At 34.2% G+C, this 25,390-nt stretch overlaps 72 non-coding genes across 72 annotated transcripts; all 72 read left to right on the top strand.

Moving 5' to 3' along the window:
- The first annotated feature begins 141 nt into the window (after positions 1–141).
- Trnai-aau (transfer RNA isoleucine (anticodon AAU)) lies at positions 142–215 on the top strand. The gene has a single exon. It is a non-coding gene; the product is annotated as a tRNA-Ile (tRNA).
- Positions 216–382: 167 nt separating this feature from the next.
- Trnai-aau (transfer RNA isoleucine (anticodon AAU)) lies at positions 383–456 on the top strand. The gene has a single exon. It is a non-coding gene; the product is annotated as a tRNA-Ile (tRNA).
- A 168-nt stretch (positions 457–624) lies between these two features.
- Trnai-aau (transfer RNA isoleucine (anticodon AAU)) lies at positions 625–698 on the top strand. The gene has a single exon. It is a non-coding gene; the product is annotated as a tRNA-Ile (tRNA).
- Positions 699–1,109: 411 nt separating this feature from the next.
- Positions 1,110–1,183, top strand: Trnai-aau (transfer RNA isoleucine (anticodon AAU)). Its single transcript has one exon. It is a non-coding gene; the product is annotated as a tRNA-Ile (tRNA).
- Positions 1,184–1,835: 652 nt separating this feature from the next.
- Positions 1,836–1,909, top strand: Trnai-aau (transfer RNA isoleucine (anticodon AAU)). The gene has a single exon. It is a non-coding gene; the product is annotated as a tRNA-Ile (tRNA).
- Positions 1,910–2,077: 168 nt separating this feature from the next.
- Trnai-aau (transfer RNA isoleucine (anticodon AAU)) lies at positions 2,078–2,151 on the top strand. Its single transcript has one exon. It is a non-coding gene; the product is annotated as a tRNA-Ile (tRNA).
- Positions 2,152–2,319: 168 nt separating this feature from the next.
- Trnai-aau (transfer RNA isoleucine (anticodon AAU)) lies at positions 2,320–2,393 on the top strand. The gene has a single exon. It is a non-coding gene; the product is annotated as a tRNA-Ile (tRNA).
- Positions 2,394–2,561: 168 nt separating this feature from the next.
- On the top strand, positions 2,562–2,635 carry Trnai-aau (transfer RNA isoleucine (anticodon AAU)). Its single transcript has one exon. It is a non-coding gene; the product is annotated as a tRNA-Ile (tRNA).
- A 168-nt stretch (positions 2,636–2,803) lies between these two features.
- Trnai-aau (transfer RNA isoleucine (anticodon AAU)) lies at positions 2,804–2,877 on the top strand. The gene has a single exon. It is a non-coding gene; the product is annotated as a tRNA-Ile (tRNA).
- Positions 2,878–3,045: 168 nt separating this feature from the next.
- Trnai-aau (transfer RNA isoleucine (anticodon AAU)) lies at positions 3,046–3,119 on the top strand. Its single transcript has one exon. It is a non-coding gene; the product is annotated as a tRNA-Ile (tRNA).
- A 409-nt stretch (positions 3,120–3,528) lies between these two features.
- On the top strand, positions 3,529–3,602 carry Trnai-aau (transfer RNA isoleucine (anticodon AAU)). The gene has a single exon. It is a non-coding gene; the product is annotated as a tRNA-Ile (tRNA).
- Positions 3,603–3,772: 170 nt separating this feature from the next.
- Positions 3,773–3,846, top strand: Trnai-aau (transfer RNA isoleucine (anticodon AAU)). Its single transcript has one exon. It is a non-coding gene; the product is annotated as a tRNA-Ile (tRNA).
- A 168-nt stretch (positions 3,847–4,014) lies between these two features.
- Positions 4,015–4,088, top strand: Trnai-aau (transfer RNA isoleucine (anticodon AAU)). The gene has a single exon. It is a non-coding gene; the product is annotated as a tRNA-Ile (tRNA).
- A 168-nt stretch (positions 4,089–4,256) lies between these two features.
- Positions 4,257–4,330, top strand: Trnai-aau (transfer RNA isoleucine (anticodon AAU)). Its single transcript has one exon. It is a non-coding gene; the product is annotated as a tRNA-Ile (tRNA).
- A 652-nt stretch (positions 4,331–4,982) lies between these two features.
- On the top strand, positions 4,983–5,056 carry Trnai-aau (transfer RNA isoleucine (anticodon AAU)). The gene has a single exon. It is a non-coding gene; the product is annotated as a tRNA-Ile (tRNA).
- Positions 5,057–5,465: 409 nt separating this feature from the next.
- On the top strand, positions 5,466–5,539 carry Trnal-uaa (transfer RNA leucine (anticodon UAA)). Its single transcript has one exon. It is a non-coding gene; the product is annotated as a tRNA-Leu (tRNA).
- A 169-nt stretch (positions 5,540–5,708) lies between these two features.
- Positions 5,709–5,782, top strand: Trnai-aau (transfer RNA isoleucine (anticodon AAU)). The gene has a single exon. It is a non-coding gene; the product is annotated as a tRNA-Ile (tRNA).
- A 168-nt stretch (positions 5,783–5,950) lies between these two features.
- Positions 5,951–6,024, top strand: Trnai-aau (transfer RNA isoleucine (anticodon AAU)). The gene has a single exon. It is a non-coding gene; the product is annotated as a tRNA-Ile (tRNA).
- A 170-nt stretch (positions 6,025–6,194) lies between these two features.
- Trnai-aau (transfer RNA isoleucine (anticodon AAU)) lies at positions 6,195–6,268 on the top strand. Its single transcript has one exon. It is a non-coding gene; the product is annotated as a tRNA-Ile (tRNA).
- A 168-nt stretch (positions 6,269–6,436) lies between these two features.
- Positions 6,437–6,510, top strand: Trnai-aau (transfer RNA isoleucine (anticodon AAU)). Its single transcript has one exon. It is a non-coding gene; the product is annotated as a tRNA-Ile (tRNA).
- A 652-nt stretch (positions 6,511–7,162) lies between these two features.
- On the top strand, positions 7,163–7,236 carry Trnai-aau (transfer RNA isoleucine (anticodon AAU)). Its single transcript has one exon. It is a non-coding gene; the product is annotated as a tRNA-Ile (tRNA).
- Positions 7,237–7,645: 409 nt separating this feature from the next.
- Positions 7,646–7,719, top strand: Trnai-aau (transfer RNA isoleucine (anticodon AAU)). Its single transcript has one exon. It is a non-coding gene; the product is annotated as a tRNA-Ile (tRNA).
- Positions 7,720–7,888: 169 nt separating this feature from the next.
- Positions 7,889–7,962, top strand: Trnai-aau (transfer RNA isoleucine (anticodon AAU)). The gene has a single exon. It is a non-coding gene; the product is annotated as a tRNA-Ile (tRNA).
- A 168-nt stretch (positions 7,963–8,130) lies between these two features.
- Trnai-aau (transfer RNA isoleucine (anticodon AAU)) lies at positions 8,131–8,204 on the top strand. The gene has a single exon. It is a non-coding gene; the product is annotated as a tRNA-Ile (tRNA).
- Positions 8,205–8,372: 168 nt separating this feature from the next.
- Positions 8,373–8,446, top strand: Trnai-aau (transfer RNA isoleucine (anticodon AAU)). Its single transcript has one exon. It is a non-coding gene; the product is annotated as a tRNA-Ile (tRNA).
- A 650-nt stretch (positions 8,447–9,096) lies between these two features.
- Positions 9,097–9,170, top strand: Trnai-aau (transfer RNA isoleucine (anticodon AAU)). The gene has a single exon. It is a non-coding gene; the product is annotated as a tRNA-Ile (tRNA).
- Positions 9,171–9,337: 167 nt separating this feature from the next.
- Positions 9,338–9,411, top strand: Trnai-aau (transfer RNA isoleucine (anticodon AAU)). The gene has a single exon. It is a non-coding gene; the product is annotated as a tRNA-Ile (tRNA).
- A 168-nt stretch (positions 9,412–9,579) lies between these two features.
- Trnai-aau (transfer RNA isoleucine (anticodon AAU)) lies at positions 9,580–9,653 on the top strand. The gene has a single exon. It is a non-coding gene; the product is annotated as a tRNA-Ile (tRNA).
- Positions 9,654–10,064: 411 nt separating this feature from the next.
- Positions 10,065–10,138, top strand: Trnai-aau (transfer RNA isoleucine (anticodon AAU)). The gene has a single exon. It is a non-coding gene; the product is annotated as a tRNA-Ile (tRNA).
- Positions 10,139–10,790: 652 nt separating this feature from the next.
- Trnai-aau (transfer RNA isoleucine (anticodon AAU)) lies at positions 10,791–10,864 on the top strand. The gene has a single exon. It is a non-coding gene; the product is annotated as a tRNA-Ile (tRNA).
- Positions 10,865–11,032: 168 nt separating this feature from the next.
- Trnai-aau (transfer RNA isoleucine (anticodon AAU)) lies at positions 11,033–11,106 on the top strand. The gene has a single exon. It is a non-coding gene; the product is annotated as a tRNA-Ile (tRNA).
- A 168-nt stretch (positions 11,107–11,274) lies between these two features.
- On the top strand, positions 11,275–11,348 carry Trnai-aau (transfer RNA isoleucine (anticodon AAU)). Its single transcript has one exon. It is a non-coding gene; the product is annotated as a tRNA-Ile (tRNA).
- Positions 11,349–11,516: 168 nt separating this feature from the next.
- Positions 11,517–11,590, top strand: Trnai-aau (transfer RNA isoleucine (anticodon AAU)). The gene has a single exon. It is a non-coding gene; the product is annotated as a tRNA-Ile (tRNA).
- A 168-nt stretch (positions 11,591–11,758) lies between these two features.
- On the top strand, positions 11,759–11,832 carry Trnai-aau (transfer RNA isoleucine (anticodon AAU)). Its single transcript has one exon. It is a non-coding gene; the product is annotated as a tRNA-Ile (tRNA).
- Positions 11,833–12,000: 168 nt separating this feature from the next.
- Trnai-aau (transfer RNA isoleucine (anticodon AAU)) lies at positions 12,001–12,074 on the top strand. The gene has a single exon. It is a non-coding gene; the product is annotated as a tRNA-Ile (tRNA).
- A 409-nt stretch (positions 12,075–12,483) lies between these two features.
- Trnai-aau (transfer RNA isoleucine (anticodon AAU)) lies at positions 12,484–12,557 on the top strand. The gene has a single exon. It is a non-coding gene; the product is annotated as a tRNA-Ile (tRNA).
- A 170-nt stretch (positions 12,558–12,727) lies between these two features.
- Positions 12,728–12,801, top strand: Trnai-aau (transfer RNA isoleucine (anticodon AAU)). The gene has a single exon. It is a non-coding gene; the product is annotated as a tRNA-Ile (tRNA).
- A 168-nt stretch (positions 12,802–12,969) lies between these two features.
- Trnai-aau (transfer RNA isoleucine (anticodon AAU)) lies at positions 12,970–13,043 on the top strand. The gene has a single exon. It is a non-coding gene; the product is annotated as a tRNA-Ile (tRNA).
- Positions 13,044–13,211: 168 nt separating this feature from the next.
- On the top strand, positions 13,212–13,285 carry Trnai-aau (transfer RNA isoleucine (anticodon AAU)). Its single transcript has one exon. It is a non-coding gene; the product is annotated as a tRNA-Ile (tRNA).
- Positions 13,286–13,937: 652 nt separating this feature from the next.
- Trnai-aau (transfer RNA isoleucine (anticodon AAU)) lies at positions 13,938–14,011 on the top strand. The gene has a single exon. It is a non-coding gene; the product is annotated as a tRNA-Ile (tRNA).
- A 409-nt stretch (positions 14,012–14,420) lies between these two features.
- On the top strand, positions 14,421–14,494 carry Trnal-uaa (transfer RNA leucine (anticodon UAA)). Its single transcript has one exon. It is a non-coding gene; the product is annotated as a tRNA-Leu (tRNA).
- A 169-nt stretch (positions 14,495–14,663) lies between these two features.
- Positions 14,664–14,737, top strand: Trnai-aau (transfer RNA isoleucine (anticodon AAU)). Its single transcript has one exon. It is a non-coding gene; the product is annotated as a tRNA-Ile (tRNA).
- Positions 14,738–14,905: 168 nt separating this feature from the next.
- Trnai-aau (transfer RNA isoleucine (anticodon AAU)) lies at positions 14,906–14,979 on the top strand. Its single transcript has one exon. It is a non-coding gene; the product is annotated as a tRNA-Ile (tRNA).
- Positions 14,980–15,147: 168 nt separating this feature from the next.
- On the top strand, positions 15,148–15,221 carry Trnai-aau (transfer RNA isoleucine (anticodon AAU)). The gene has a single exon. It is a non-coding gene; the product is annotated as a tRNA-Ile (tRNA).
- Positions 15,222–15,388: 167 nt separating this feature from the next.
- On the top strand, positions 15,389–15,462 carry Trnai-aau (transfer RNA isoleucine (anticodon AAU)). Its single transcript has one exon. It is a non-coding gene; the product is annotated as a tRNA-Ile (tRNA).
- A 650-nt stretch (positions 15,463–16,112) lies between these two features.
- Trnai-aau (transfer RNA isoleucine (anticodon AAU)) lies at positions 16,113–16,186 on the top strand. Its single transcript has one exon. It is a non-coding gene; the product is annotated as a tRNA-Ile (tRNA).
- Positions 16,187–16,354: 168 nt separating this feature from the next.
- On the top strand, positions 16,355–16,428 carry Trnai-aau (transfer RNA isoleucine (anticodon AAU)). Its single transcript has one exon. It is a non-coding gene; the product is annotated as a tRNA-Ile (tRNA).
- Positions 16,429–16,596: 168 nt separating this feature from the next.
- Positions 16,597–16,670, top strand: Trnai-aau (transfer RNA isoleucine (anticodon AAU)). Its single transcript has one exon. It is a non-coding gene; the product is annotated as a tRNA-Ile (tRNA).
- Positions 16,671–17,080: 410 nt separating this feature from the next.
- Positions 17,081–17,154, top strand: Trnai-aau (transfer RNA isoleucine (anticodon AAU)). Its single transcript has one exon. It is a non-coding gene; the product is annotated as a tRNA-Ile (tRNA).
- Positions 17,155–17,566: 412 nt separating this feature from the next.
- Positions 17,567–17,640, top strand: Trnai-aau (transfer RNA isoleucine (anticodon AAU)). The gene has a single exon. It is a non-coding gene; the product is annotated as a tRNA-Ile (tRNA).
- A 168-nt stretch (positions 17,641–17,808) lies between these two features.
- Trnai-aau (transfer RNA isoleucine (anticodon AAU)) lies at positions 17,809–17,882 on the top strand. Its single transcript has one exon. It is a non-coding gene; the product is annotated as a tRNA-Ile (tRNA).
- Positions 17,883–18,050: 168 nt separating this feature from the next.
- Positions 18,051–18,124, top strand: Trnai-aau (transfer RNA isoleucine (anticodon AAU)). Its single transcript has one exon. It is a non-coding gene; the product is annotated as a tRNA-Ile (tRNA).
- A 652-nt stretch (positions 18,125–18,776) lies between these two features.
- Positions 18,777–18,850, top strand: Trnai-aau (transfer RNA isoleucine (anticodon AAU)). The gene has a single exon. It is a non-coding gene; the product is annotated as a tRNA-Ile (tRNA).
- Positions 18,851–19,259: 409 nt separating this feature from the next.
- Trnai-aau (transfer RNA isoleucine (anticodon AAU)) lies at positions 19,260–19,333 on the top strand. The gene has a single exon. It is a non-coding gene; the product is annotated as a tRNA-Ile (tRNA).
- A 169-nt stretch (positions 19,334–19,502) lies between these two features.
- Trnai-aau (transfer RNA isoleucine (anticodon AAU)) lies at positions 19,503–19,576 on the top strand. Its single transcript has one exon. It is a non-coding gene; the product is annotated as a tRNA-Ile (tRNA).
- A 168-nt stretch (positions 19,577–19,744) lies between these two features.
- Positions 19,745–19,818, top strand: Trnai-aau (transfer RNA isoleucine (anticodon AAU)). The gene has a single exon. It is a non-coding gene; the product is annotated as a tRNA-Ile (tRNA).
- A 168-nt stretch (positions 19,819–19,986) lies between these two features.
- Trnai-aau (transfer RNA isoleucine (anticodon AAU)) lies at positions 19,987–20,060 on the top strand. Its single transcript has one exon. It is a non-coding gene; the product is annotated as a tRNA-Ile (tRNA).
- Positions 20,061–20,227: 167 nt separating this feature from the next.
- On the top strand, positions 20,228–20,301 carry Trnai-aau (transfer RNA isoleucine (anticodon AAU)). Its single transcript has one exon. It is a non-coding gene; the product is annotated as a tRNA-Ile (tRNA).
- Positions 20,302–20,951: 650 nt separating this feature from the next.
- Trnai-aau (transfer RNA isoleucine (anticodon AAU)) lies at positions 20,952–21,025 on the top strand. The gene has a single exon. It is a non-coding gene; the product is annotated as a tRNA-Ile (tRNA).
- A 409-nt stretch (positions 21,026–21,434) lies between these two features.
- On the top strand, positions 21,435–21,508 carry Trnai-aau (transfer RNA isoleucine (anticodon AAU)). The gene has a single exon. It is a non-coding gene; the product is annotated as a tRNA-Ile (tRNA).
- Positions 21,509–21,677: 169 nt separating this feature from the next.
- Trnai-aau (transfer RNA isoleucine (anticodon AAU)) lies at positions 21,678–21,751 on the top strand. Its single transcript has one exon. It is a non-coding gene; the product is annotated as a tRNA-Ile (tRNA).
- Positions 21,752–21,919: 168 nt separating this feature from the next.
- Positions 21,920–21,993, top strand: Trnai-aau (transfer RNA isoleucine (anticodon AAU)). Its single transcript has one exon. It is a non-coding gene; the product is annotated as a tRNA-Ile (tRNA).
- Positions 21,994–22,160: 167 nt separating this feature from the next.
- On the top strand, positions 22,161–22,234 carry Trnai-aau (transfer RNA isoleucine (anticodon AAU)). The gene has a single exon. It is a non-coding gene; the product is annotated as a tRNA-Ile (tRNA).
- A 167-nt stretch (positions 22,235–22,401) lies between these two features.
- Trnai-aau (transfer RNA isoleucine (anticodon AAU)) lies at positions 22,402–22,475 on the top strand. Its single transcript has one exon. It is a non-coding gene; the product is annotated as a tRNA-Ile (tRNA).
- Positions 22,476–23,125: 650 nt separating this feature from the next.
- Trnai-aau (transfer RNA isoleucine (anticodon AAU)) lies at positions 23,126–23,199 on the top strand. Its single transcript has one exon. It is a non-coding gene; the product is annotated as a tRNA-Ile (tRNA).
- A 168-nt stretch (positions 23,200–23,367) lies between these two features.
- On the top strand, positions 23,368–23,441 carry Trnai-aau (transfer RNA isoleucine (anticodon AAU)). Its single transcript has one exon. It is a non-coding gene; the product is annotated as a tRNA-Ile (tRNA).
- Positions 23,442–23,609: 168 nt separating this feature from the next.
- On the top strand, positions 23,610–23,683 carry Trnai-aau (transfer RNA isoleucine (anticodon AAU)). Its single transcript has one exon. It is a non-coding gene; the product is annotated as a tRNA-Ile (tRNA).
- Positions 23,684–24,093: 410 nt separating this feature from the next.
- Positions 24,094–24,167, top strand: Trnai-aau (transfer RNA isoleucine (anticodon AAU)). Its single transcript has one exon. It is a non-coding gene; the product is annotated as a tRNA-Ile (tRNA).
- A 410-nt stretch (positions 24,168–24,577) lies between these two features.
- On the top strand, positions 24,578–24,651 carry Trnai-aau (transfer RNA isoleucine (anticodon AAU)). The gene has a single exon. It is a non-coding gene; the product is annotated as a tRNA-Ile (tRNA).
- A 168-nt stretch (positions 24,652–24,819) lies between these two features.
- On the top strand, positions 24,820–24,893 carry Trnai-aau (transfer RNA isoleucine (anticodon AAU)). Its single transcript has one exon. It is a non-coding gene; the product is annotated as a tRNA-Ile (tRNA).
- Positions 24,894–25,061: 168 nt separating this feature from the next.
- On the top strand, positions 25,062–25,135 carry Trnai-aau (transfer RNA isoleucine (anticodon AAU)). Its single transcript has one exon. It is a non-coding gene; the product is annotated as a tRNA-Ile (tRNA).
- A 168-nt stretch (positions 25,136–25,303) lies between these two features.
- Trnai-aau (transfer RNA isoleucine (anticodon AAU)) lies at positions 25,304–25,377 on the top strand. The gene has a single exon. It is a non-coding gene; the product is annotated as a tRNA-Ile (tRNA).
- Positions 25,378–25,390: the final 13 nt, after the last annotated feature.

Here is a 25,390-nt window from a genome sequence, read left to right as displayed (position 1 = left end):
AGCAAATGATTTTAATGAATAACAAAGCATAATCCAACGGAAAGAAATAAGTGAAATGTAATAAAAATAAGTTCGTTTTAGATAGTTTTGATAAGTAAATCATAATAAAAAATTTAATAAATAAAGAATATGCCACGTGTCGGCCGGTTAGCTCAGTTGGTTAGAGCGTCGTGCTAATAAAGCGAATGTCGTGGGTTCGATCCCCATACTGGCCATCATTTGCTGTATTTTGCTACAGGAAGCAAATGATTTTAATGAATAACAAAGCATAATCAAACGGAAAGAAATAAGTGAAGTTAATAAAAATAAGTTCGTTTTAGATAGTTTTGATAAGTAAATAATAATCCAAAAAATTTAATAAATAAAGAATATGCCACGTGTCGGCCGGTTAGCTCAGTTGGTTAGAGCGTCGTGCTAATAACGCGAATGTCGTGGGTTCGATCCCCATACTGGCCATCATTTGCTGTATTGTGCTACAGGAAGCAAATGATTTTAATGAATAACAAAGCATAATCCAACGGAAAGAAATAAGTGAAATGTAATAAAAATAAGTTCGTTTTAGATAGTTTTTATAAGTAAATCATAATCCAAAAAATTTAATAAATAAAGAGTATTCACAGTGTCGGCCGGTTACCTCAGTTGGTTAGAGCGTCGTGCTAATAACGCGAATGTCGTGGGTTCGATCCCCATACTGGCCATCATTTGCTGTATTGTGCTACAGGAAGCAAATGATTTTAATGAATAACAAAGCATAATCCAACGGAAAGAAATAAGTGAAATGTAATAAAAATAAGTTCGTTTTAGATAGTTTTGATAAGTAAATCATAATCCAAAAAATTTAATAAATAAAGAAAATGCCACGTGTCGGCCGGTTAGCTCAGTTGGTTAGAGCGTCGTGCTAATAACGCTAATGTCGTGGGTCCGATCCCCATACTGGCCATCATTTGCTGTATTTTGCTACAGGAAGCAAATGATTTTAATGAATAACAAAGCATAATCCAACGGAAAGAAATAAGTGAAATGTCATAAAAATAAGTTCGTTTTAGATAGTTTTGATAAGTAAATCAAAATAAAAAAAAATTTAATAAATAAAGAAAATGCCACGTGTCGGCCGGTTAGCTCAGTTGGTTAGAGCGTCGTGCTAATAACGCGAATGTCGTGGGTTCGATCCCAATACTGGCCATCATTTGCTGTATTTTGCTACAGGAAGCAAATGATTTTAATGAATAACAAAGCATAATCCAACGGAAAGAAATAAGTGAAATGTAATAAAAATAAGTTCGTTTTAGATAGTTTTGATAAGTAAATCATAATCACAAAAAATTTAATAAATACAGAATATTCCACGTGTCGGCCGGTTAGCTAAGTTGGTTAGAGCGTCGTGCTAATAACGCAGATGTCGTGGGTTCGATCCCCATACTGGCCATCATTTGATGTATTTTGCTACAGGAAGCAAATGATTTTAATGAATAACAAAGCATAATCCAACGGAAAGAAATAAGTGAAATGTCATAAAAATAAGTTCGTTTTAGATAGTTTTGATAAGTAAATCATAATCCAAAAATTTAATAAATAAAGAAAAAACCACGTGTGTGCCGGTTAGCTCAGCTTGTTAGAGCGTGGTGCTAATAACGCGAATGTCGTGGGTTCGATCCCCATACTGGCCATCATTTGCTGTATTTTGCTACACGAAGCAAATGATTTTAATGAATAACAAAGCATAATCCAACGGAAAGAAATAAGTGAAATGTAATAAAAATAAGTTCGTTTTAGATAGTTTTGATAAGTACATCATAATCCAAAATATTTAATAAATAAAGAAAATGCCACGTGTCGGCCGGTTTGCTCAGTTGGTTAGAGCGTCGTGCTAATAACGCGAATGTCGTGGGTTCGATCCCCATACTGGCCATCATTTGCTGTATGTTGCTACAGGAAGCAAATGATTTTAATGAATAACAAAGCATAATCCAACGGAAAGATATAAGTGAAATGTAATAAATATAAGTTCGTTTTAGATAGTTTTGATAAGTAAATCATAATCCAAAAAATTTAATAAATAAAGAATATGCCACGTGTCGGCCGGTTAGCTCAGTTGGTTAGAGCGTCGTGCTAATAACGCGAATGTCGTGGGTTCGATCCCCATACTGGCCATCATATGCTGTATTTTTCTACAGGAAGCAAATGATTTTAATGAATAACAAAGCATAATCCAACGGAAAGAAATAAGTGAAATGTAATAAAAATAAGTTCGTTTTAGATAGTTTTGATAAGTAAATAAACATCCAAAAAATTTAATAAATAAAGAATATGCCACGTGTCGGCCGGTTAGCCTAGTTGGTTAGAGCGTCGTGCTAATAACGCGAATGTCGTGGGTTCGATCCCCATACTGGCCATCATTTGCTGTATTGTGCTACAGGAAGCAAATGATTTTAATGAATAACAAAGCATAATCCAACGGAAAGAAATAAGTGAAATGTAATAAAAATAAGTTCGTTTTAGATAGTTTTTATAAGTAAATCATAATAAAAAAAAATTTATAAATAAAGAAAATGCCACGTGTCGGCCGGTTTGCTCAGTTGGTTAGAGCGTCGTGCTAATAACGCGAATGTCGTGGGTTCGATCCCCATACTGGCCATCATTTGCTGTATTGTGCTACAGGAAGCAAATGATTTTAATGAATAACAAAGCATAATCAAACGGAAAGAAATAAGTGAAATGTAATAAAAATAAGTTCGTTTTAGATGGTTTTGATAAGTAAATCATAATCCAAAAAATATAATAAATAAAGAAAATGCCACGTGTTGGCCGGTTAGCTCAGTTGGTTAGAGCGTCGTGCTAATAACGCGAATGTCGTGGGTTCGATCCCCATACTGGCCATCATTGGCTGTATTTTGCTACAGGAAGCAAATGATTTTAATGAATAACAAAGCATAATCCAACGGAAAGAAATAAGTGAAATGTAATAAAAATAAGTTCGTTTTAGATAGTTTTGATAAGTAAATAATAATCCAAAAAATTTAATAAATAAAGAATATGCCACGTGTCGGCCGGTTAGCTCAGTTGGTTAGAGCGTCGTGCTAATAACGCGAATGTCGTGGGTTCGATCCCCATACTGGCCATCATTTGCTGTATTTTGCTACAGGAAGCAAATGATTTTAATGAATAACAAAGCATAATCCAACGGAAAGAAATAAGTGAAATGTCATAAAAATAAGTTCGTTTTAGATAGTTTTGATAAGTAACTCATAATCCAAAAAATTTAATAAATAAATAAAATGCCACGTGTCGCCGGTTAGCTCAGTTGGTTAGAGCGTCGTGCTAATAATGCGAATGTCGTGGGTTCGATCCCTATACTGGCCATCATTTGCTGTATTTTGCTACAGGAAGCAAATGATTTTAATGAATAACAAAGCATAATCCAACGGAAAGAAATAAGTGAAATGTCATAAAAATAAGTTCGTTTTAGATAGTTTTGATAAGTAAATAATAATAAAAAAAATTTAATAAATAAAGAAAATGCCACGTGTCGGCCGGTTAGCTCAGTTGGTTAGAGCATCGTGCTAATATCGCGAATGTCGTGGGTTCGATCCCCATACTGGCCATCATTTGCTGTATTTTGCTACACGAGGAAAATGATTTTAATGAATAACAAAGCATAATCCAACGGAAAGAAATAAGTGAAATGTAATAAAAATAAGTTCGTTTTAGATAGTTTTGATAAGTAAATCATAATAAAAAAAAAATTTAATGAATAAAGAAAATGCCACGTGTCGGCCGGTTTGCTCAGTTGGTTAGAGCGTCGTGCTAATAACGCGAATGTCGTGGGTTCGATCCCCATACTGGCCATCATTTGCTGTATGTTGCTACAGGAAGCAAATGATTTTAATGAATAACAAAGCATAATCCAACGGAAAGATATAAGTGAAATGTAATAAATATAAGTTCGTTTTAGATAGTTTTGATAAGTAAATCATAATCCAAAAAATTTAATAAATAAAGAATATGCCACGTGTCGGCCGGTTAGCTCAGTTGGTTAGAGCGTCGTGCTAATAACGCGAATGTCGTGGGTTCGATCCCCATACTGGCCATCATTTGCTGTATTTTTCTACAGGAAGCAAATTATTTTAATGAATAACAAAGCATAATCCAACGGAAAGAAATAAGTGAAATGTAATAAAAATAAGTTCGTTTTAGATAGTTTTGATAAGTAAATCATAATCAAAAAAATTTAATAAATAAAGAAAATGCAACGTGTCGGCCGGTTAGCTCAGTTGGTTAGAGCGTCGTGCTAATAACGCTAATGTCGTGGGTTCGATCCCCATACTGGCCATCATTTGCTGTATTTTGCTACAGGAAGCAAATGATTTTAATGAATAACAAAGCATAATCCAACGGAAAGAAATAAGTGAAATGTCATAAAAATAAGTTCGTTTTAGATAGTTTTGATAAGTAAATCAAAATAAAAAAAAATTTAATAAATAAAGAAAATGCCACGTGTCGGCCGGTTAGCTCAGTTGGTTAGAGCGTCGTGCTAATAACGCGAATGTCGTAGGTTCGATCCCAATACTGGCCATCATTTGCTGTATTTTGCTACAGGAAGCAAATGATTTTAATGAATAACAAAGCATAATCCAACGGAAGGAAATAAGTGAAATGTAATAAAAATAAGTTCGTTTTAGATTGTTTTGATAAGTAAATCATAATCCAAAAAATTTAATAAATAAAGAATATTGCACATGTCGGCCGGTTAGCTCAGTTGGTAAGAGCGTCGTGCTAAAACGCGAATGTCGTGGGTTCGATCCCTATACTGGCCATCATTTGCTATATTTTGCTACAGGAAGCAAATGAGTTTAATGAATAACAAAGCATAATCCAACGGAAAGAAATAAGTGAAATGTAATAAAAATAAGTTCGTTTTAGATAGTTTTGATAAGTAAATCATAATCCAAAAAATTTAATAAATAAAAGAAATGCAACGTGTCGGCCGGTTAGCTCAGTTGGTTAGAGCGTCGTGCTAATAACGCGAATGTCGTGGGTTCGATCTCCATACTGGCCATCATTTGCTGTATTTTGCTACACGAAGCAAATGATTTTAATGAATAACAAAGCATAATCAAACGGAAAGAAATAAGTGAAATGTCATAAAAATAAGTTCGTTTTAGATAGTTTTGATAAGTAAATCATAATCCAAAAAATTTAATCAATAAAGAAAATGCCACGTGTCGGCCGGTTAGCTCAGTTGGTTAGAGCGTGGTGCTAATACCGCGAATGTCGTGGGTTCGATCCCCATACTGGCCATCATTTGCTGTATTTTGCTACAGGAAGCAAATGATTTTAATGAATAACAAAGCATAATCCAACGGAAAGATATAAGTGAAATGTCATAAAAATAAGTTCGTTTTAGATAGTTTTGATAAGTAAATCATAATCCAAAAAATTAATAAATAAAGAATATTCCACGTGTCGGCCGGTTAGCTCAGTTGGTTAGAGCGTCGTGCTAATAACGAAAATGTCGTGGGTTCGATCCCCATACTGGCCATCATTTGCTGTATTTTGCTACAGGAAGCAAATGATTTTAATGAATAACAAAGCATAATCCAACGGAAAGAAATAAGTGAAATGTAATAAAAAATAAGTTCGTTTTAGATTGTTTTGATAAGTAAATAATAATCCAAAAAATTTAATAAATAAAGAAAATGCAACGTGTCGGCCGGTTAGCTCAGTTGGTTAGAGCGTCGTGCTAATAACGCGAATGTCGTGGGTTCGATCCCCATACTGGCCATCATTTGCTGTATTTTGCTACAGGAAGCAAATGATTTTAATGAATAACAAAGCATAATCCAACGGAAAGAAATAAGTGAAATGTCATAAAAATAAGTTCGTTTTAGATAGTTTTGATAAGTAAATAATAATAAAAAAAATTTAATAAATAAAGAAAATGCCACGTGTCGGCCGGTTAGCTCAGTTGGTTAGAGCATCGTGCTAATATCGCGAATGTCGTGGGTTCGATCCCCATACTGGCCATCATTTGCTGTATTTTGCTACACGAGGAAAATGATTTTAATGAATAACAAAGCATAATCCAACGGAAAGAAATAAGTGAAATGTAATAAAAATAAGTTCGTTTTAGATAGTTTTGATAAGTAAATCATAATCAAAAAAAAATTTAATGAATAAAGAATATGCCACGTGTCAGCCGGTTAGCTCAGTTGGTTAGAGCGTCGTGCTAATAACGCGAATGTCGTGGGTTCGATCCCCATACTGGCCATCATTTGCTGTATTTTGCTACAGGAAGCAAATGATTTTAATGAATAACAAAGTATAATCCAACGGAAAGAAATAAGTGAAATGTCATAAAAATAAGTTCGTTTTAGATAGTTTTGATAAGTAAATCATAATCAAAAAAATTTAATAAATAAAGAAAATGCAACGTGTCGGCCGGTTAGCTCAGTTGGTTAGAGCGTCGTGCTAATAACGCTAATGTCGTGGGTTCGATCCCCATACTGGCCATCATTTGCTGTATTTTGCTACAGGAAGCAAATGATTTTAATGAATAACAAAGCATAATCCAACGGAAAGAAATAAGTGAAATGTCATAAAAATAAGTTCGTTTTAGATAGTTTTTATAAGTAAATCAAAATAAAAAAAAATTTAATAAATAAAGAAAATGCCACGTGTCGGCCGGTTAGCTCAGTTGGTTAGAGCGTCGTGCTAATAACGCGAATGTCGTAGGTTCGATCCCAATACTGGCCATCATTTGCTGTATTGTGCTACAGGAAGCAAATGATTTTAATGAATAACAAAGCATAATCCAACGGAAAGAAATAAGTGAAATGTAATAAAAATAAGTTAGTTTTAGATTGTTTTGATAAGTAAATCATAATCCAAAAAATTTAATAAATAAAGAATATTGCACATGTCGGCCGGTTAGCTCAGTTGGTAAGAGCGTCGTGCTAAAACGCGAATGTCGTGGGTTCGATCCCTATACTGGCCATCATTTGCTATATTTTGCTACAGGAAGCAAATGATTTTAATGAATAACAAAGCATAATCCAACGGAAAGAAATAAGTGAAATGTAATAAAAATAAGTTCGTTTTAGATAGTTTTGATAAGTAAATCATAATCCAAAAAATTTAATAAATAAAAGAAATGCAACGTGTCGGCCGGTTAGCTCAGTTGGTTAGAGCGTCGTGCTAATAACGCGAATGTCGTGGGTTCGATCTCCATACTGGCCATCATTTGCTGTATTTTGCTACACGAAGCAAATGATTTTAATGAATAACAAAGCATAATCAAACGGAAAGAAATAAGTGAAATGTCATAAAAATAAGTTCGTTTTAGATAGTTTTGATAAGTAAATCATAATCCAAAAAATTTAATCAATAAAGAAAATGCCACGTGTCGGCCGGTTAGCTCAGTTGGTTAGAGCGTGGTGCTAATACCGCGAATGTCGTGGGTTCGATCCCCATACTGGCCATCATTTGCTGTATTTTGCTACAGGAAGCAAATGATTTTAATGAATAACAAAGCATAATCCAACGGAAAGATATAAGTGAAATGTCATAAAAATAAGTTCGTTTTAGATAGTTTTGATAAGTAAATCATAATCCAAAAAATTAATAAATAAAGAATATTCCACGTGTCGGCCGGTTAGCTCAGTTGGTTAGAGCGTCGTGCTAATAACGCGAATGTCGTGGGTTCGATCCCCATACTGGCCATCATTTGCTGTATTTTGCTACAGGAAGCAAATGATTTTAATGAATAACAAAGCATAATCCAACGGAAAGAAATAAGTGAAATGTAATAAAAAATAAGTTCGTTTTAGATTGTTTTGATAAGTAAATAATAATCCAAAAAATTTAATAAATAAAGAATATGCCACGTGTCGGCCGGTTAGCTCAGTTGGTTAGAGCGTCGTGCTAATAACGCGAATGTCGTGGGTTCGATCCCCATACTGGCCATCATTTGCTGTATTGTGCTACAGGAAGCAAATGATTTTAATGAATAACAAAGCATAATCCAACGGAAAGAAATAAGTGAAATGTAATAAAAATAAGTTCGTTTTAGATAGTTTTTATAAGTAAATCATAATCCAAAAAATTTAATAAATAAAGAGTATTCACAGTGTCGGCCGGTTACCTCAGTTGGTTAGAGCGTCGTGCTAATAACGCGAATGTCGTGGGTTCGATCCCCATACTGGCCATCATTTGCTGTATTGTGCTACAGGAAGCAAATGATTTTAATGAATAACAAAGCATAATCCAACGGAAAGAAATAAGTGAAATGTAATAAAAATAAGTTCGTTTTAGATAGTTTTGATAAGTAAATCATAATCCAAAAAATTTAATAAATAAAGAGTATGCCACGTGTCGGCCGGTTAGCTCAGTTGGTTAGAGCGTCGTGCTAATAACGCGAATGTCGTGGGTTCGATCCCCATACTGGCCATCATTTGCTGTATTTTGCTACACGAAGCAAATGATTTTAATGAATAACAAAGCATAATCCAACGGAAAGAAATAAGTGAAATATCATAAAAATAAGTTCGTTTTAGATAGTTTTGATAAGTAAATTATAATAAAAAAAATTTAATAAATAAAGGAAATGCCACGTGTCGGCCGGTTAGCTCAGTTGGTTAGGGCGTCGTGATAATAACGCGAATGTCGTGGGTTCGATCCCCATACTGGCCATCATTTGCTGTATTTTGCTACACGAAGAAAATGATTTTAATGAATAACAAAGCATAATCAAACGGACAGAAATAAGTGAAATGTAATAAAAATAAGTTCGTTTTAGATAGTTTTGATAAGTAAATAATAATACAAAAAATTTATTAAATAAAGAATATGCCACGTGTCGGCCGGTTAGCTCAGTTGGTTAGAGCGTCGTGCTAATAACGCGAATGTCGTGGGTGCGATCCCCATACTGACCATCATTTGCTGTATTTTTCTACAGGAAGCAAATGATTTTAATGAATAACAAAGCATAATCCAACGGAAAGAAATAAGTGAAATGTAATAAAAATAAGTTCGTTTTAGATAGTTTTGATAAGTAAATCATAATAAAAAATTTAATAAATAAAGAATATGCCACGTGTCGGCCGGTTAGCTCAGTTGGTTAGAGCGTCGTGCTAATAAAGCGAATGTCGTGGGTTCGATCCCCATACTGGCCATCATTTGCTGTATTTTGCTACAGGAAGCAAATGATTTTAATGAATAACAAAGCATAATCAAACGGAAAGAAATAAGTGAAGTTAATAAAAATAAGTTCGTTTTAGATAGTTTTGATAAGTAAATAATAATCCAAAAAATTTAATAAATAAAGAATATGCCACGTGTCGGCCGGTTAGCTCAGTTGGTTAGAGCGTCGTGCTAATAACGCGAATGTCGTGGGTTCGATCCCCATACTGGCCATCATTTGCTGTATTGTGCTACAGGAAGCAAATGATTTTAATGAATAACAAAGCATAATCCAACGGAAAGAAATAAGTGAAATGTAATAAAAATAAGTTCGTTTTAGATAGTTTTTATAAGTAAATCATAATCCAAAAAATTTAATAAATAAAGAGTATTCACAGTGTCGGCCGGTTACCTCAGTTGGTTAGAGCGTCGTGCTAATAACGCGAATGTCGTGGGTTCGATCCCCATACTGGCCATCATTTGCTGTATTGTGCTACAGGAAGCAAATGATTTTAATGAATAACAAAGCATAATCCAACGGAAAGAAATAAGTGAAATGTAATAAAAATAAGTTCGTTTTAGATAGTTTTGATAAGTAAATCATAATCCAAAAAATTTAATAAATAAAGAAAATGCCACGTGTCGGCCGGTTAGCTCAGTTGGTTAGAGCGTCGTGCTAATAACGCTAATGTCGTGGGTCCGATCCCCATACTGGCCATCATTTGCTGTATTTTGCTACAGGAAGCAAATGATTTTAATGAATAACAAAGCATAATCCAACGGAAAGAAATAAGTGAAATGTCATAAAAATAAGTTCGTTTTAGATAGTTTTGATAAGTAAATCAAAATAAAAAAAAATTTAATAAATAAAGAAAATGCCACGTGTCGGCCGGTTAGCTCAGTTGGTTAGAGCGTCGTGCTAATAACGCGAATGTCGTGGGTTCGATCCCAATACTGGCCATCATTTGCTGTATTTTGCTACAGGAAGCAAATGATTTTAATGAATAACAAAGCATAATCCAACGGAAAGAAATAAGTGAAATGTAATAAAAATAAGTTCGTTTTAGATAGTTTTGATAAGTAAATCATAATCACAAAAAATTTAATAAATACAGAATATTCCACGTGTCGGCCGGTTAGCTAAGTTGGTTAGAGCGTCGTGCTAATAACGCAGATGTCGTGGGTTCGATCCCCATACTGGCCATCATTTGATGTATTTTGCTACAGGAAGCAAATGATTTTAATGAATAACAAAGCATAATCCAACGGAAAGAAATAAGTGAAATGTCATAAAAATAAGTTCGTTTTAGATAGTTTTGATAAGTAAATCATAATCCAAAAATTTAATAAATAAAGAAAAAACCACGTGTGTGCCGGTTAGCTCAGCTTGTTAGAGCGTGGTGCTAATAACGCGAATGTCGTGGGTTCGATCCCCATACTGGCCATCATTTGCTGTATTTTGCTACACGAAGCAAATGATTTTAATGAATAACAAAGCATAATCCAACGGAAAGAAATAAGTGAAATGTAATAAAAATAAGTTCGTTTTAGATAGTTTTGATAAGTACATCATAATCCAAAATATTTAATAAATAAAGAAAATGCCACGTGTCGGCCGGTTTGCTCAGTTGGTTAGAGCGTCGTGCTAATAACGCGAATGTCGTGGGTTCGATCCCCATACTGGCCATCATTTGCTGTATGTTGCTACAGGAAGCAAATGATTTTAATGAATAACAAAGCATAATCCAACGGAAAGATATAAGTGAAATGTAATAAATATAAGTTCGTTTTAGATAGTTTTGATAAGTAAATCATAATCCAAAAAATTTAATAAATAAAGAATATGCCACGTGTCGGCCGGTTAGCTCAGTTGGTTAGAGCGTCGTGCTAATAACGCGAATGTCGTGGGTTCGATCCCCATACTGGCCATCATATGCTGTATTTTTCTACAGGAAGCAAATGATTTTAATGAATAACAAAGCATAATCCAACGGAAAGAAATAAGTGAAATGTAATAAAAATAAGTTCGTTTTAGATAGTTTTGATAAGTAAATAAACATCCAAAAAATTTAATAAATAAAGAATATGCCACGTGTCGGCCGGTTAGCCTAGTTGGTTAGAGCGTCGTGCTAATAACGCGAATGTCGTGGGTTCGATCCCCATACTGGCCATCATTTGCTGTATTGTGCTACAGGAAGCAAATGATTTTAATGAATAACAAAGCATAATCCAACGGAAAGAAATAAGTGAAATGTAATAAAAATAAGTTCGTTTTAGATAGTTTTTATAAGTAAATCATAATAAAAAAAAATTTATAAATAAAGAAAATGCCACGTGTCGGCCGGTTTGCTCAGTTGGTTAGAGCGTCGTGCTAATAACGCGAATGTCGTGGGTTCGATCCCCATACTGGCCATCATTTGCTGTATTGTGCTACAGGAAGCAAATGATTTTAATGAATAACAAAGCATAATCAAACGGAAAGAAATAAGTGAAATGTAATAAAAATAAGTTCGTTTTAGATGGTTTTGATAAGTAAATCATAATCCAAAAAATATAATAAATAAAGAAAATGCCACGTGTTGGCCGGTTAGCTCAGTTGGTTAGAGCGTCGTGCTAATAACGCGAATGTCGTGGGTTCGATCCCCATACTGGCCATCATTGGCTGTATTTTGCTACAGGAAGCAAATGATTTTAATGAATAACAAAGCATAATCCAACGGAAAGAAATAAGTGAAATGTAATAAAAATAAGTTCGTTTTAGATAGTTTTGATAAGTAAATAATAATCCAAAAAATTTAATAAATAAAGAATATGCCACGTGTCGGCCGGTTAGCTCAGTTGGTTAGAGCGTCGTGCTAATAACGCGAATGTCGTGGGTTCGATCCCCATACTGGCCATCATTTGCTGTATTTTGCTACAGGAAGCAAATGATTTTAATGAATAACAAAGCATAATCCAACGGAAAGAAATAAGTGAAATGTCATAAAAATAAGTTCGTTTTAGATAGTTTTGATAAGTAACTCATAATCCAAAAAATTTAATAAATAAATAAAATGCCACGTGTCGCCGGTTAGCTCAGTTGGTTAGAGCGTCGTGCTAATAATGCGAATGTCGTGGGTTCGATCCCTATACTGGCCATCATTTGCTGTATTTTGCTACAGGAAGCAAATGATTTTAATGAATAACAAAGCATAATCCAACGGAAAGAAATAAGTGAAATGTCATAAAAATAAGTTCGTTTTAGATAGTTTTGATAAGTAAATAATAATAAAAAAAATTTAATAAATAAAGAAAATGCCACGTGTCGGCCGGTTAGCTCAGTTGGTTAGAGCATCGTGCTAATATCGCGAATGTCGTGGGTTCGATCCCCATACTGGCCATCATTTGCTGTATTTTGCTACACGAGGAAAATGATTTTAATGAATAACAAAGCATAATCCAACGGAAAGAAATAAGTGAAATGTAATAAAAATAAGTTCGTTTTAGATAGTTTTGATAAGTAAATCATAATAAAAAAAAAATTTAATGAATAAAGAAAATGCCACGTGTCGGCCGGTTTGCTCAGTTGGTTAGAGCGTCGTGCTAATAACGCGAATGTCGTGGGTTCGATCCCCATACTGGCCATCATTTGCTGTATGTTGCTACAGGAAGCAAATGATTTTAATGAATAACAAAGCATAATCCAACGGAAAGATATAAGTGAAATGTAATAAATATAAGTTCGTTTTAGATAGTTTTGATAAGTAAATCATAATCCAAAAAATTTAATAAATAAAGAATATGCCACGTGTCGGCCGGTTAGCTCAGTTGGTTAGAGCGTCGTGCTAATAACGCGAATGTCGTGGGTTCGATCCCCATACTGGCCATCATTTGCTGTATTTTTCTACAGGAAGCAAATTATTTTAATGAATAACAAAGCATAATCCAACGGAAAGAAATAAGTGAAATGTAATAAAAATAAGTTCGTTTTAGATAGTTTTGATAAGTAAATCATAATCAAAAAAATTTAATAAATAAAGAAAATGCAACGTGTCGGCCGGTTAGCTCAGTTGGTTAGAGCGTCGTGCTAATAACGCTAATGTCGTGGGTTCGATCCCCATACTGGCCATCATTTGCTGTATTTTGCTACAGGAAGCAAATGATTTTAATGAATAACAAAGCATAATCCAACGGAAAGAAATAAGTGAAATGTCATAAAAATAAGTTCGTTTTAGATAGTTTTGATAAGTAAATCAAAATAAAAAAAAATTTAATAAATAAAGAAAATGCCACGTGTCGGCCGGTTAGCTCAGTTGGTTAGAGCGTCGTGCTAATAACGCGAATGTCGTAGGTTCGATCCCAATACTGGCCATCATTTGCTGTATTTTGCTACAGGAAGCAAATGATTTTAATGAATAACAAAGCATAATCCAACGGAAGGAAATAAGTGAAATGTAATAAAAATAAGTTCGTTTTAGATTGTTTTGATAAGTAAATCATAATCCAAAAAATTTAATAAATAAAGAATATTGCACATGTCGGCCGGTTAGCTCAGTTGGTAAGAGCGTCGTGCTAAAACGCGAATGTCGTGGGTTCGATCCCTATACTGGCCATCATTTGCTATATTTTGCTACAGGAAGCAAATGAGTTTAATGAATAACAAAGCATAATCCAACGGAAAGAAATAAGTGAAATGTAATAAAAATAAGTTCGTTTTAGATAGTTTTGATAAGTAAATCATAATCCAAAAAATTTAATAAATAAAAGAAATGCAACGTGTCGGCCGGTTAGCTCAGTTGGTTAGAGCGTCGTGCTAATAACGCGAATGTCGTGGGTTCGATCTCCATACTGGCCATCATTTGCTGTATTTTGCTACACGAAGCAAATGATTTTAATGAATAACAAAGCATAATCAAACGGAAAGAAATAAGTGAAATGTCATAAAAATAAGTTCGTTTTAGATAGTTTTGATAAGTAAATCATAATCCAAAAAATTTAATCAATAAAGAAAATGCCACGTGTCGGCCGGTTAGCTCAGTTGGTTAGAGCGTGGTGCTAATACCGCGAATGTCGTGGGTTCGATCCCCATACTGGCCATCATTTGCTGTATTTTGCTACAGGAAGCAAATGATTTTAATGAATAACAAAGCATAATCCAACGGAAAGATATAAGTGAAATGTCATAAAAATAAGTTCGTTTTAGATAGTTTTGATAAGTAAATCATAATCCAAAAAATTAATAAATAAAGAATATTCCACGTGTCGGCCGGTTAGCTCAGTTGGTTAGAGCGTCGTGCTAATAACGAAAATGTCGTGGGTTCGATCCCCATACTGGCCATCATTTGCTGTATTTTGCTACAGGAAGCAAATGATTTTAATGAATAACAAAGCATAATCCAACGGAAAGAAATAAGTGAAATGTAATAAAAAATAAGTTCGTTTTAGATTGTTTTGATAAGTAAATAATAATCCAAAAAATTTAATAAATAAAGAAAATGCCACGTGTCGGCCGGTTAGCTCAGTTGGTTAGAGCGTCGTGCTAATAACGCGAATGTCGTGGGTTCGATCCCCATACTGGCCATCATTTGCTGTATTGTGCTACAGGAAGCAAATGATTTTAATGAATAACAAAGCATAATCCAACGGAAAGAAATAAGTGAAATGTAATAAAAATAAGTTCGTTTTAGATAGTTTTTATAAGTAAATCATAATCCAAAAAATTTAATAAATAAAGAGTATTCACAGTGTCGGCCGGTTACCTCAGTTGGTTAGAGCGTCGTGCTAATAACGCGAATGTCGTGGGTTCGATCCCCATACTGGCCATCATTTGCTGTATTGTGCTACAGGAAGCAAATGATTTTAATGAATAACAAAGCATAATCCAACGGAAAGAAATAAGTGAAATGTAATAAAAATAAGTTCGTTTTAGATAGTTTTGATAAGTAAATCATAATCAAAAAAATTTAATAAATAAAGAAAATGCCACGTGTCGGCCGGTTAGCTCAGTTGGTTAGAGCGTCGTGCTAATAACGCGAATGTCGTGGGTTCGATCCCCATACTGGCCATCATTTGCTGTATTTTGCTACAGGAAGAATATGATTTTAATGAATAACAAAGCATAATCCAACGGAAAGAAATAAGTGAAATGTAATAAAAATAATTCGTTTTAGATAGTTTTGATAAGTAAATAATAATCCAAAAAATTTAATAAATAAAGAGTATGCCACGTGTCGGCCGGTTAGCTCAGTTGGTTAGAGCGTCGTGCTAATAACGCGAATGTCGTGGGTTCGATCCCCATACTGGCCATCATTTGCTGTATTTTGCTACAGGAAGCAAATGATTTTAATGAATAACAAAGCATAATCCAACGGAAAGAAATAAGTGAAATATCATAAAAATAAGTTCGTTTTAGATAGTTTTGATAAGTAAATTATAATAAAAAAAATTTAATAAATAAAGGAAATGCCACGTGTCGGCCGGTTAGCTCAGTTGGTTAGGGCGTCGTGATAATAACGCGAATGTCGTGGGTTCGATCCCCATACTGGCCATCATTTGCTGTATTTTGCTACACGAAGAAAATGATTTTAATGAATAACAAAGCATAATCCAACGGAAAGAAATAAGTGAAATGTAATAAAAATAAGTTCGTTCTAGATAGTTTTGATAAGTAAATCATATTAAAAAATTTAATAAATGAAGAATATGCCTCGTGTCGGCCGGTTAGCTCAGTTGGTTAGAGCGTCGTGCTAATAAAGCGAATGTCGTGGGTTTGATCCCCATACTGGCCATCATTTGCTGTATTTTGCTTCAGGAAGCAAATGATTTTAATGAATAACAAAGCATAATCAAACGGAAAGAAATAAGTGAAATGTAATAAAAATAAGTTCGTTTTAGATAGTTTTGATAAGTAAATAATAATACAAAACATTTATTAAATAAAGAATATGCCACGTGTCGGCCGGTTAGCTCAGTTGGTTAGAGCGTCGTGCTAATAACGCGAATGTCGTGGGTTCGATCCCCATACTGGCCATCATTTGCTGTATTTTGCTACAGGAAGCAAATGATTTTAATGAATAACAAAGCATAATCCAACGGAAAGAAATAAGTGAAATGTCATAAAAATAAGTTCGTTTTAGATAGTTTTGATAAGTAAATCATAATCCAAAAAATTTAATAAATAAAGGATATTCCACGTGTCGGCCGGTTAGCTCAGTTGGTTAGAGCGTCGTGCTAATAACGCGAATGTCGTGGGTTCGATCCCCATACTGGCCATCATTTGCTGTATTTTGCTACAGGAAGCAAATGATTTTAATGAATAACAAAGCATAATCCAACGGAAAGAAATAAGTGAAATGTCATAAAAATAAGTTCGTTTTAGATAGTTTTGATAAGTAAATCATAATAAAAAACATTTAATAAATAAAGAAATTGCCACGTGTCGGCCGGTTAGCTCAGTTGGTAAGGGCGTCGTGCTAATAACGCGAATGTCGTGGGTTCGATCCCCATACTGGCCATCATTTGCTGTATTTTGCTACACGAAGAAAATGATTTTAATGAATAACAAAGCATAATCCAACGGAAAGAAATAAGTGAAATGTAATAAAAATGAGTTCGTTTTAGATAGTTTTGATAAGTAAATCATAATCCAAAAAATTTAATAAATAAAGAAAATGCCACGTGTCGGCCGGTTAGCTCAGTTGGTTAGAGCGTCGTGCTAATACCGCTAATGTCGTGGGTTCGATCACCATACTGGCCATCATTTGCTGTATTTTGCTACACGAAGAAAATGATTTTAATGAATAACAAAGCATAATCCAACGGAAAGAAATAAGTGAAATGTCATAAAAATAAGTTCGTTTTAGATAGTTTTGATAAGTAAATCATAATCCAAAAAATTTAATAAATAAAGAAAATGCCACGTGTCGGCCGGTTAGCTCAGTTGGTTAGAGCGTCGTGCTAATAACGCGAATGTCGTGGGTTCGATCCCCATACTGGCCATCATTTGCTGTATTTTGCTTCACGAAGAAAATGATTTTAATGAATAACAAAGCATAATCCAACGGAAAGAAATAAGTGAAATGTAATAAAAATAAGTTCGTTTTAGATAGTTTTGATAAGTAAATCATAATCCAAAAAATTTAATAAATAAAGAAAATGCCACGTGTCGGCCGGTTAGCTCAGTTGGTTAGAGCGTCGTGCTAATACGGCCAATGTCGTGGGTTCGATCCCCATACTGGCCATCATTTGCTGTATTTTGCTACACGAAGAAAATGATTTTAATGAATAACAAAGCATAATCCAACGGAAAGAAATAAGTGAAATGTAATAAAAATAAGTTCGTTTTAGATAGTTTTGATAAGTAAATCATAATCAAAAAAAAATTTAATGAATAAAGAAAATGCCACGTGTCGGCCGGTTTGCTCAGTTGGTTAGAGCGTCGTGCTAATAACGCGAATGTCGTGGGTTCGATTCCCATACTGGCCATCATTTGCTGTATGTTGCTACAGGAAGCAAATGATTTTAATGAATAACAAAGCATAATCCAACGGAAAGATATAAGTGAAATGTAATAAATATAAGTTCGTTTCAGATAGTTTTGATAAGTAAATCATAATCCAAAAAATTTAATAAATAAAGAATATGCCACGTGTCGGCCGGTTAGCTCAGTTGGTTAGAGCGTCGTGCTAATAACGCGAATGTCGTGGGTTCGATCCCCATACTGGCCATCATTTGCTGTATTTTTCTACAGGAAGCAAATGATTTTAATGAATAACAAAGCATAATCCAACGGAAAGAAATAAGTGAAATGTAATAAAAATAAGTTCGTTTTAGATAGTTTTGATAAGTAAATCATAATCAAAAAAATTTAATAAATAAAGAAAATGCAACGTGTCGGCCGGTTAGCTCAGTTGGTTAGAGCGTCGTGCTAATAACGCTAATGTCGTGGGTTCGATCCCCATACTGGCCATCATTTGCTGTATTTTGCTACAGGAAGCAAATGATTTTAATGAATAACAAAGCATAATCCAACGGAAAGAAATAAGTGAAATGTCATAAAAATAAGTTCGTTTTAGATAGTTTTGATAAGTAAATCAAAATAAAAAAAAATTTAATAAATAAAGAAAATGCCACGTGTCGGCCGGTTAGCTCAGTTGGTTAGAGCGTCGTGCTAATAACGCGAATGTCGTAGGTTCGATCCCAATACTGGCCATCATTTGCTGTATTTTGCTACAGGAAGCAAATGATTTTAATGAATAACAAAGCATAATCCAACGGAAGGAAATAAGTGAAATGTAATAAAAATAAGTTCGTTTTAGATTGTTTTGATAAGTAAATCATAATCCAAAAAATTTAATAAATAAAGAATATTGCACATGTCGGCCGGTTAGCTCAGTTGGTAAGAGCGTCGTGCTAAAACGCGAATGTCGTGGGTTCGATCCCTATACTGGCCATCATTTGCTATATTTTGCTACAGGAAGCAAATGAGTTTAATGAATAACAAAGCATAATCCAACGGAAAGAAATAAGTGAAATGTAATAAAAATAAGTTCGTTTTAGATAGTTTTGATAAGTAAATCATAATCCAAAAAATTTAATAAATAAAAGAAATGCAACGTGTCGGCCGGTTAGCTCAGTTGGTTAGAGCGTCGTGCTAATAACGCGAATGTCGTGGGTTCGATCTCCATACTGGCCATCATTTGCTGTATTTTGCTACACGAAGCAAATGATTTTAATGAATAACAAAGCATAATCAAACGGAAAGAAATAAGTGAAATGTCATAAAAATAAGTTCGTTTTAGATAGTTTTGATAAGTAAATCATAATCCAAAAAATTTAATCAATAAAGAAAATGCCACGTGTCGGCCGGTTAGCTCAGTTGGTTAGAGCGTGGTGCTAATACCGCGAATGTCGTGGGTTCGATCCCCATACTGGCCATCATTTGCTGTATTTTGCTACAGGAAGCAAATGATTTTAATGAATAACAAAGCATAATCCAACGGAAAGATATAAGTGAAATGTCATAAAAATAAGTTCGTTTTAGATAGTTTTGATAAGTAAATCATAATCCAAAAAATTAATAAATAAAGAATATTCCACGTGTCGGCCGGTTAGCTCAGTTGGTTAGAGCGTCGTGCTAATAACGCGAATGTCGTGGGTTCGATCCCCATACTGGCCATCATTTGCTGTATTTTGCTACAGGAAGCAAATGATTTTAATGAATAACAAAGCATAATCCAACGGAAAGAAATAAGTGAAATGTAATAAAAAATAAGTTCGTTTTAGATTGTTTTGATAAGTAAATAATAATCCAAAAAATTTAATAAATAAAGAAAATGCCACGTGTCGGCCGGTTAGCTCAGTTGGTTAGAGCGTCGTGCTAATAACGCGAATGTCGTGGGTTCGATCCCCATACTGGCCATCATTTGCTGTATTGTGCTACAGGAAGCAAATGATTTTAATGAATAACAAAGCATAATCCAACGGAAAGAAATAAGTGAAATGTAATAAAAATAAGTTCGTTTTAGATAGTTTTTATAAGTAAATCATAATCCAAAAAATTTAATAAATAAAGAGTATTCACAGTGTCGGCCGGTTAGCTCAGTTGGTTAGAGCGTCGTGCTAATAACGCGAATGTCGTGGGTTCGATCCCCATACTGGCCATCATTTGCTGTATTGTGCTACAGGAAGCAAATGATTTTAATGAATAACAAAGCATAATCCAACGGAAAGAAATAAGTGAAATGTAATAAAAATAAGTTCGTTTTAGATAGTTTTGATAAGTAAATCATAATCAAAAAAATTTAATAAATAAAGAAAATGCCACGTGTCGGCCGGTTAGCTCAGTTTGTTAGAGCGTCGTGCTAATAACGCGAATGTCGTGGGTTCGATCCCCATACTGGCCATCATTTGCTGTATTTTGCTACAGGAAGAATATGATTTTAATGAATAACAAAGCATAATCCAACGGAAAGAAATAAGTTAAATGTAATAAAAATAATTCGTTTTAGATAGTTTTGATAAGTAAATAATAATCCAAAAAATTTAATAAATAAAGAGTATGCCACGTGTCGGCCGGTTAGCTCAGTTGGTTAGAGCGTCGTGCTAATAACGCGAATGTCGTGGGTTCGATCCCCATACTGGCCATCATTTGCTGTATTTTGCTACAGGAAGCAAATGATTTTAATGAATAACAAAGCATAATCCAACGGAAAGAAATAAGTGAAATATCATAAAAATAAGTTCGTTTTAGATAGTTTTGATAAGTAAATTATAATAAAAAAAATTTAATAAATAAAGGAAATGCCACGTGTCGGCCGGTTAGCTCAGTTGGTTAGGGCGTCGTGATAATAACGCGAATGTCGTGGGTTCGATCCCCATACTGGCCATCATTTGCTGTATTTTGCTACACGAAGAAAATGATTTTAATGAATAACAAAGCATAATCCAACGGAAAGAAATAAGTGAAATGTAATAAAAATAAGTTCGTTCTAGATAGTTTTGATAAGTAAATCATAATAAAAAATTTAATAAATGAAGAATATGCCTCGTGTCGGCCGGTTAGCTCAGTTGGTTAGAGCGTCGTGCTAATAAAGCGAATGTCGTGGGTTTGATCCCCATACTGGCCATCATTTGCTGTATTTTGCTTCAGGAAGCAAATGATTTTAATGAATAACAAAGCATAATCAAACGGAAAGAAATAAGTGAAATGTAATAAAAATAAGTTCGTTTTAGATAGTTTTGATAAGTAAATCATAATCCAAAAAATTTAATAAATAAAAGAAATGCAACGTGTCGGCCGGTTAGCTCAGTTGGTTAGAGCGTCGTGCTAATAACGCGAATGTCGTGGGTTCGATCTCCATACTGGCCATCATTTGCTGTATTTTGCTACACGAAGCAAATGATTTTAATGAATAACAAAGCATAATCAAACGGAAAGAAATAAGTGAAATGTCATAAAAATAAGTTCGTTTTAGATAGTTTTGATAAGTAAATCATAATCCAAAAAATTTAATCAATAAAGAAAATGCCACGTGTCGGCCGGTTAGCTCAGTTGGTTAGAGCGTGGTGCTAATACCGCGAATGTCGTGGGTTCGATCCCCATACTGGCCATCATTTGCTGTATTTTGCTACAGGAAGCAAATGATTTTAATGAAAAACAAAGCATAATCCAACGGAAAGATATAAGTGAAATGTCATAAAAATAAGTTCGTTTTAGATAGTTTTGATAAGTAAATCATAATCCAAAAAATTAATAAATAAAGAATATTCCACGTGTCGGCCGGTTAGCTCAGTTGGTTAGAGCGTCGTGCTAATAACGCGAATGTCGTGGGTTCGATCCCCATACTGGCCATCATTTGCTGTATTTTGCTACAGGAAGCAAATGATTTTAATGAATAACAAAGCATAATCCAACGGAAAGAAATAAGTGAAATGTAATAAAAAATAAGTTCGTTTTAGATTGTTTTGATAAGTAAATAATAATCCAAAAAATTTAATAAATAAAGAAAATGCCACGTGTCGGCCGGTTAGCTCAGTTGGTTAGAGCGTCGTGCTAATAACGCGAATGTCGTGGGTTCGATCCCCATACTGGCCATCATTTGCTGTATTGTGCTACAGGAAGCAAATGATTTTAATGAATAACAAAGCATAATCCAACGGAAAGAAATAAGTGAAATGTAATAAAAATAAGTTCGTTTTAGATAGTTTTTATAAGTAAATCATAATCCAAAAAATTTAATAAATAAAGAGTATTCACAGTGTCGGCCGGTTACCTCAGTTGGTTAGAGCGTCGTGCTAATAACGCGAATGTCGTGGGTTCGATCCCCATACTGGCCATCATTTGCTGTATTGTGCTACAGGAAGCAAATGATTTTAATGAATAACAAAGCATAATCCAACGGAAAGAAATAAGTGAAATGTAATAAAATAAGTTCGTTTTAGATAGTTTTGATAAGTAAATCATAATCAAAAAAATTTAATAAATAAAGAAAATGCCACGTGTCGGCCGGTTAGCTCAGTTTGTTAGAGCGTCGTGCTAATAACGCGAATGTCGTGGGTTCGATCCCCATACTGGCCATCATTTGCTGTATTTTGCTACAGGAAGAATATGATTTTAATGAATAACAAAGCATAATCCAACGGAAAGAAATAAGTTAAATGTAATAAAAATAATTCGTTTTAGATAGTTTTGATAAGTAAATAATAATCCAAAAAATTTAATAAATAAAGAGTATGCCACGTGTCGGCCGGTTAGCTCAGTTGGTTAGAGCGTCGTGCTAATAACGCGAATGTCGTGGGTTCGATCCCCATACTGGCCATCATTTGCTGTATTTTGCTACAGGAAGCAAATGATTTTAATGAATAACAAAGCATAATCCAACGGAAAGAAATAAGTGAAATATCATAAAAATAAGTTCGTTTTAGATAGTTTTGATAAGTAAATTATAATAAAAAAAATTTAATAAATAAAGGAAATGCCACGTGTCGGCCGGTTAGCTCAGTTGGTTAGGGCGTCGTGATAATAACGCGAATGTCGTGGGTTCGATCCCCATACTGGCCATCATTTGCTGTATTTTGCTACACGAAGAAAATGATTTTAATGAATAACAAAGCATAATCCAACGGAAAGAAATAAGTGAAATGTAATAAAAATAAGTTCGTTCTAGATAGTTTTGATAAGTAAATCATAATAAAAAATTTAATAAATGAAGAATATGCCTCGTGTCGGCCGGTTAGCTCAGTTGGTTAGAGCGTCGTGCTAATAAAGCGAATGTCGTGGGTTTGATCCCCATACTGGCCATCATTTGCTGTATTTTGCTTCAGGAAGCAAATGATTTTAATGAATAACAAAGCATAATCAAACGGAAAGAAATAAGTGAAATGTAATAAAAATAAGTTCGTTTTAGATAGTTTTGATAAGTAAATAATAATACAAAAAATTTATTAAATAAAGAATATGCCACGTGTCGGCCGGTTAGCTCAGTTGGTTAGAGCGTCGTGCTAATAACGCGAATGTCGTGGGTTCGATCCCCATACTGGCCATCATTTGCTGTATTTTGCTACAGGAAGCAAATGATTTTAATGAATAACAAAGCATAATCCAACGGAAAGAAATAAGTGAAATGTCATAAAAATAAGTTCGTTTTAGATAGTTTTGATAAGTAAATCATAATCCAAAAAATTTAATAAATAAAGGATATTCCACGTGTCGGCCGGTTAGCTCAGTTGGTTAGAGCGTCGTGCTAATAACGCGAATGTCGTGGGTTCGATCCCCATACTGGCCATCATTTGCTGTATTTTGCTACAGGAAGCAAATGATTTTAATGAATAACAAAGCATAATCCAACGGAAAGAAATAAGTGAAATGTCATAAAAATAAGTTCGTTTTAGATAGTTTTGATAAGTAAATCATAATAAAAAACATTTAATAAATAAAGAAATTGCCACGTGTCGGCCGGTTAGCTCAGTTGGTAAGGGCGTCGTGCTAATAACGCGAATGTCGTGGGTTCGATCCCCATACTGGCCATCATTTGCTGTATTTTGCTACACGAAGAAAATGATTTTAATGAATAACAAAGCATAATCCAACGGAAAGAAATAAGTGAAATGTAATAAAAATGAGTTCGTTTTAGATAGTTTTGATAAGTAAATCATAATCCAAAAAATTTAATAAATAAAGAAAATGCCACGTGTCGGCCGGTTAGCTCAGTTGGTTAGAGCGTCGTGCTAATACCGCTAATGTCGTGGGTTCGATCACCATACTGGCCATCATTTGCTGTATTTTGCTACACGAAGAAAATGATTTTAATGAATAACAAAGCATAATCCAACGGAAAGAAATAAGTGAAATGTCATAAAAATAAGTTCGTTTTAGATAGTTTTGATAAGTAAATCATAATCCAAAAAATTTAATAAATAAAGAAAATGCCACGTGTCGGCCGGTTAGCTCAGTTGGTTAGAGCGTCGTGCTAATAACGCGAATGTCGTGGGTTCGATCCCCATACTGGCCATCATTTGCTGTATTTTGCTTCACGAAGAAAATGATTTTAATGAATAACAAAGCATAATCCAACGGAAAGAAATAAGTGAAATGTAATAAAAATAAGTTCGTTTTAGATAGTTTTGATAAGTAAATCATAATCCAAAAAATTTAATAAATAAAGAAAATGCCACGTGTCGGCCGGTTAGCTCAGTTGGTTAGAGCGTCGTGCTAATACGGCCAATGTCGTGGGTTCGATCCCCATACTGGCCATCATTTGCTGTATTTTGCTACACGAAGAAAATGATTTTAATGAATAACAAAGCATAATCCAACGGAAAGAAATAAGTGAAATGTAATAAAAATAAGTTCGTTTTAGATAGTTTTGATAAGTAAATCATAATCCAAAAAATTTAATAAATAAAGAAAATGCCACGTGTCGGCCGGTTAGCTCAGTTGGTTAGAGCGTCGTGCTAATAACGCGAATGTCGTGGGTTCGATCCCCATACTGGCCATCATTTGCTGTATTTTGCTACACGAAGCAAATGATTTTAATGAATAACAAAGCATAATCCAACGGAAAGAAATAAGTGAAATGTAATAAAAATAAGTTCGTTTTAGATAGTTTTGATAAGTAAATCATAATCCAAAAAATTTAATAAATAAAAAAAATGCCACGTGTCGGCCGGTTAGCTCAGTTGGTTAGAGCGTCGTGCTAATAACGCGAATGTCGTGGGTTCGATCCCCATACTGGCCATCATTTGCTGTATTTTGCTAGACGAAGAAAATTATTTTAATGAATAACAAAGCATAATCCAACGGAAAGAAATAAATGAAATGTAATAAAAATAAGTTCGTTTTAGATAGTTTTGATAAGTAAATCATAATCAAAAACAATTATTAAATAAAGAAAATGCCACGTGTCGGCCGGTTAGCTCAGTTGGTTAGAGCGTCGTGCTAATAACGCGAATGTCGTGGGTTCGATCCCCATACTGGCCATCATTTGCTGTATTTTGCTACACGAAGAAAATGATTTTAATGAATAACAAAGCATAATCACACGGAAAGAAATAAGTGAAATGTAATAAAAATAAGTTCGTTTTAGATAGTTTTGATAAGTAAATCATAATCCAAAAAATTTAATAAATAAAGAAAATGCCACGTGTCGGCCGGTTAGCTCAGTTGGTTAGAGCGTCGTGCTAATAACGCGAATGTCGTGGGTTCGATCCCCATACTGGCCATGATTTGCTGTAT

The sequence above is a fragment of the Euprymna scolopes genome, chromosome 22, assembly GCF_053919585.1.
Source record: "Euprymna scolopes isolate OS-2025 chromosome 22, ASM5391958v1, whole genome shotgun sequence".
NCBI lineage: Eukaryota > Metazoa > Mollusca > Cephalopoda > Sepiida > Sepiolidae > Euprymna > Euprymna scolopes.
Note: the sequence above shows the minus strand (reverse complement) of the source record. Positions and strands in the feature narration are given on the sequence as shown.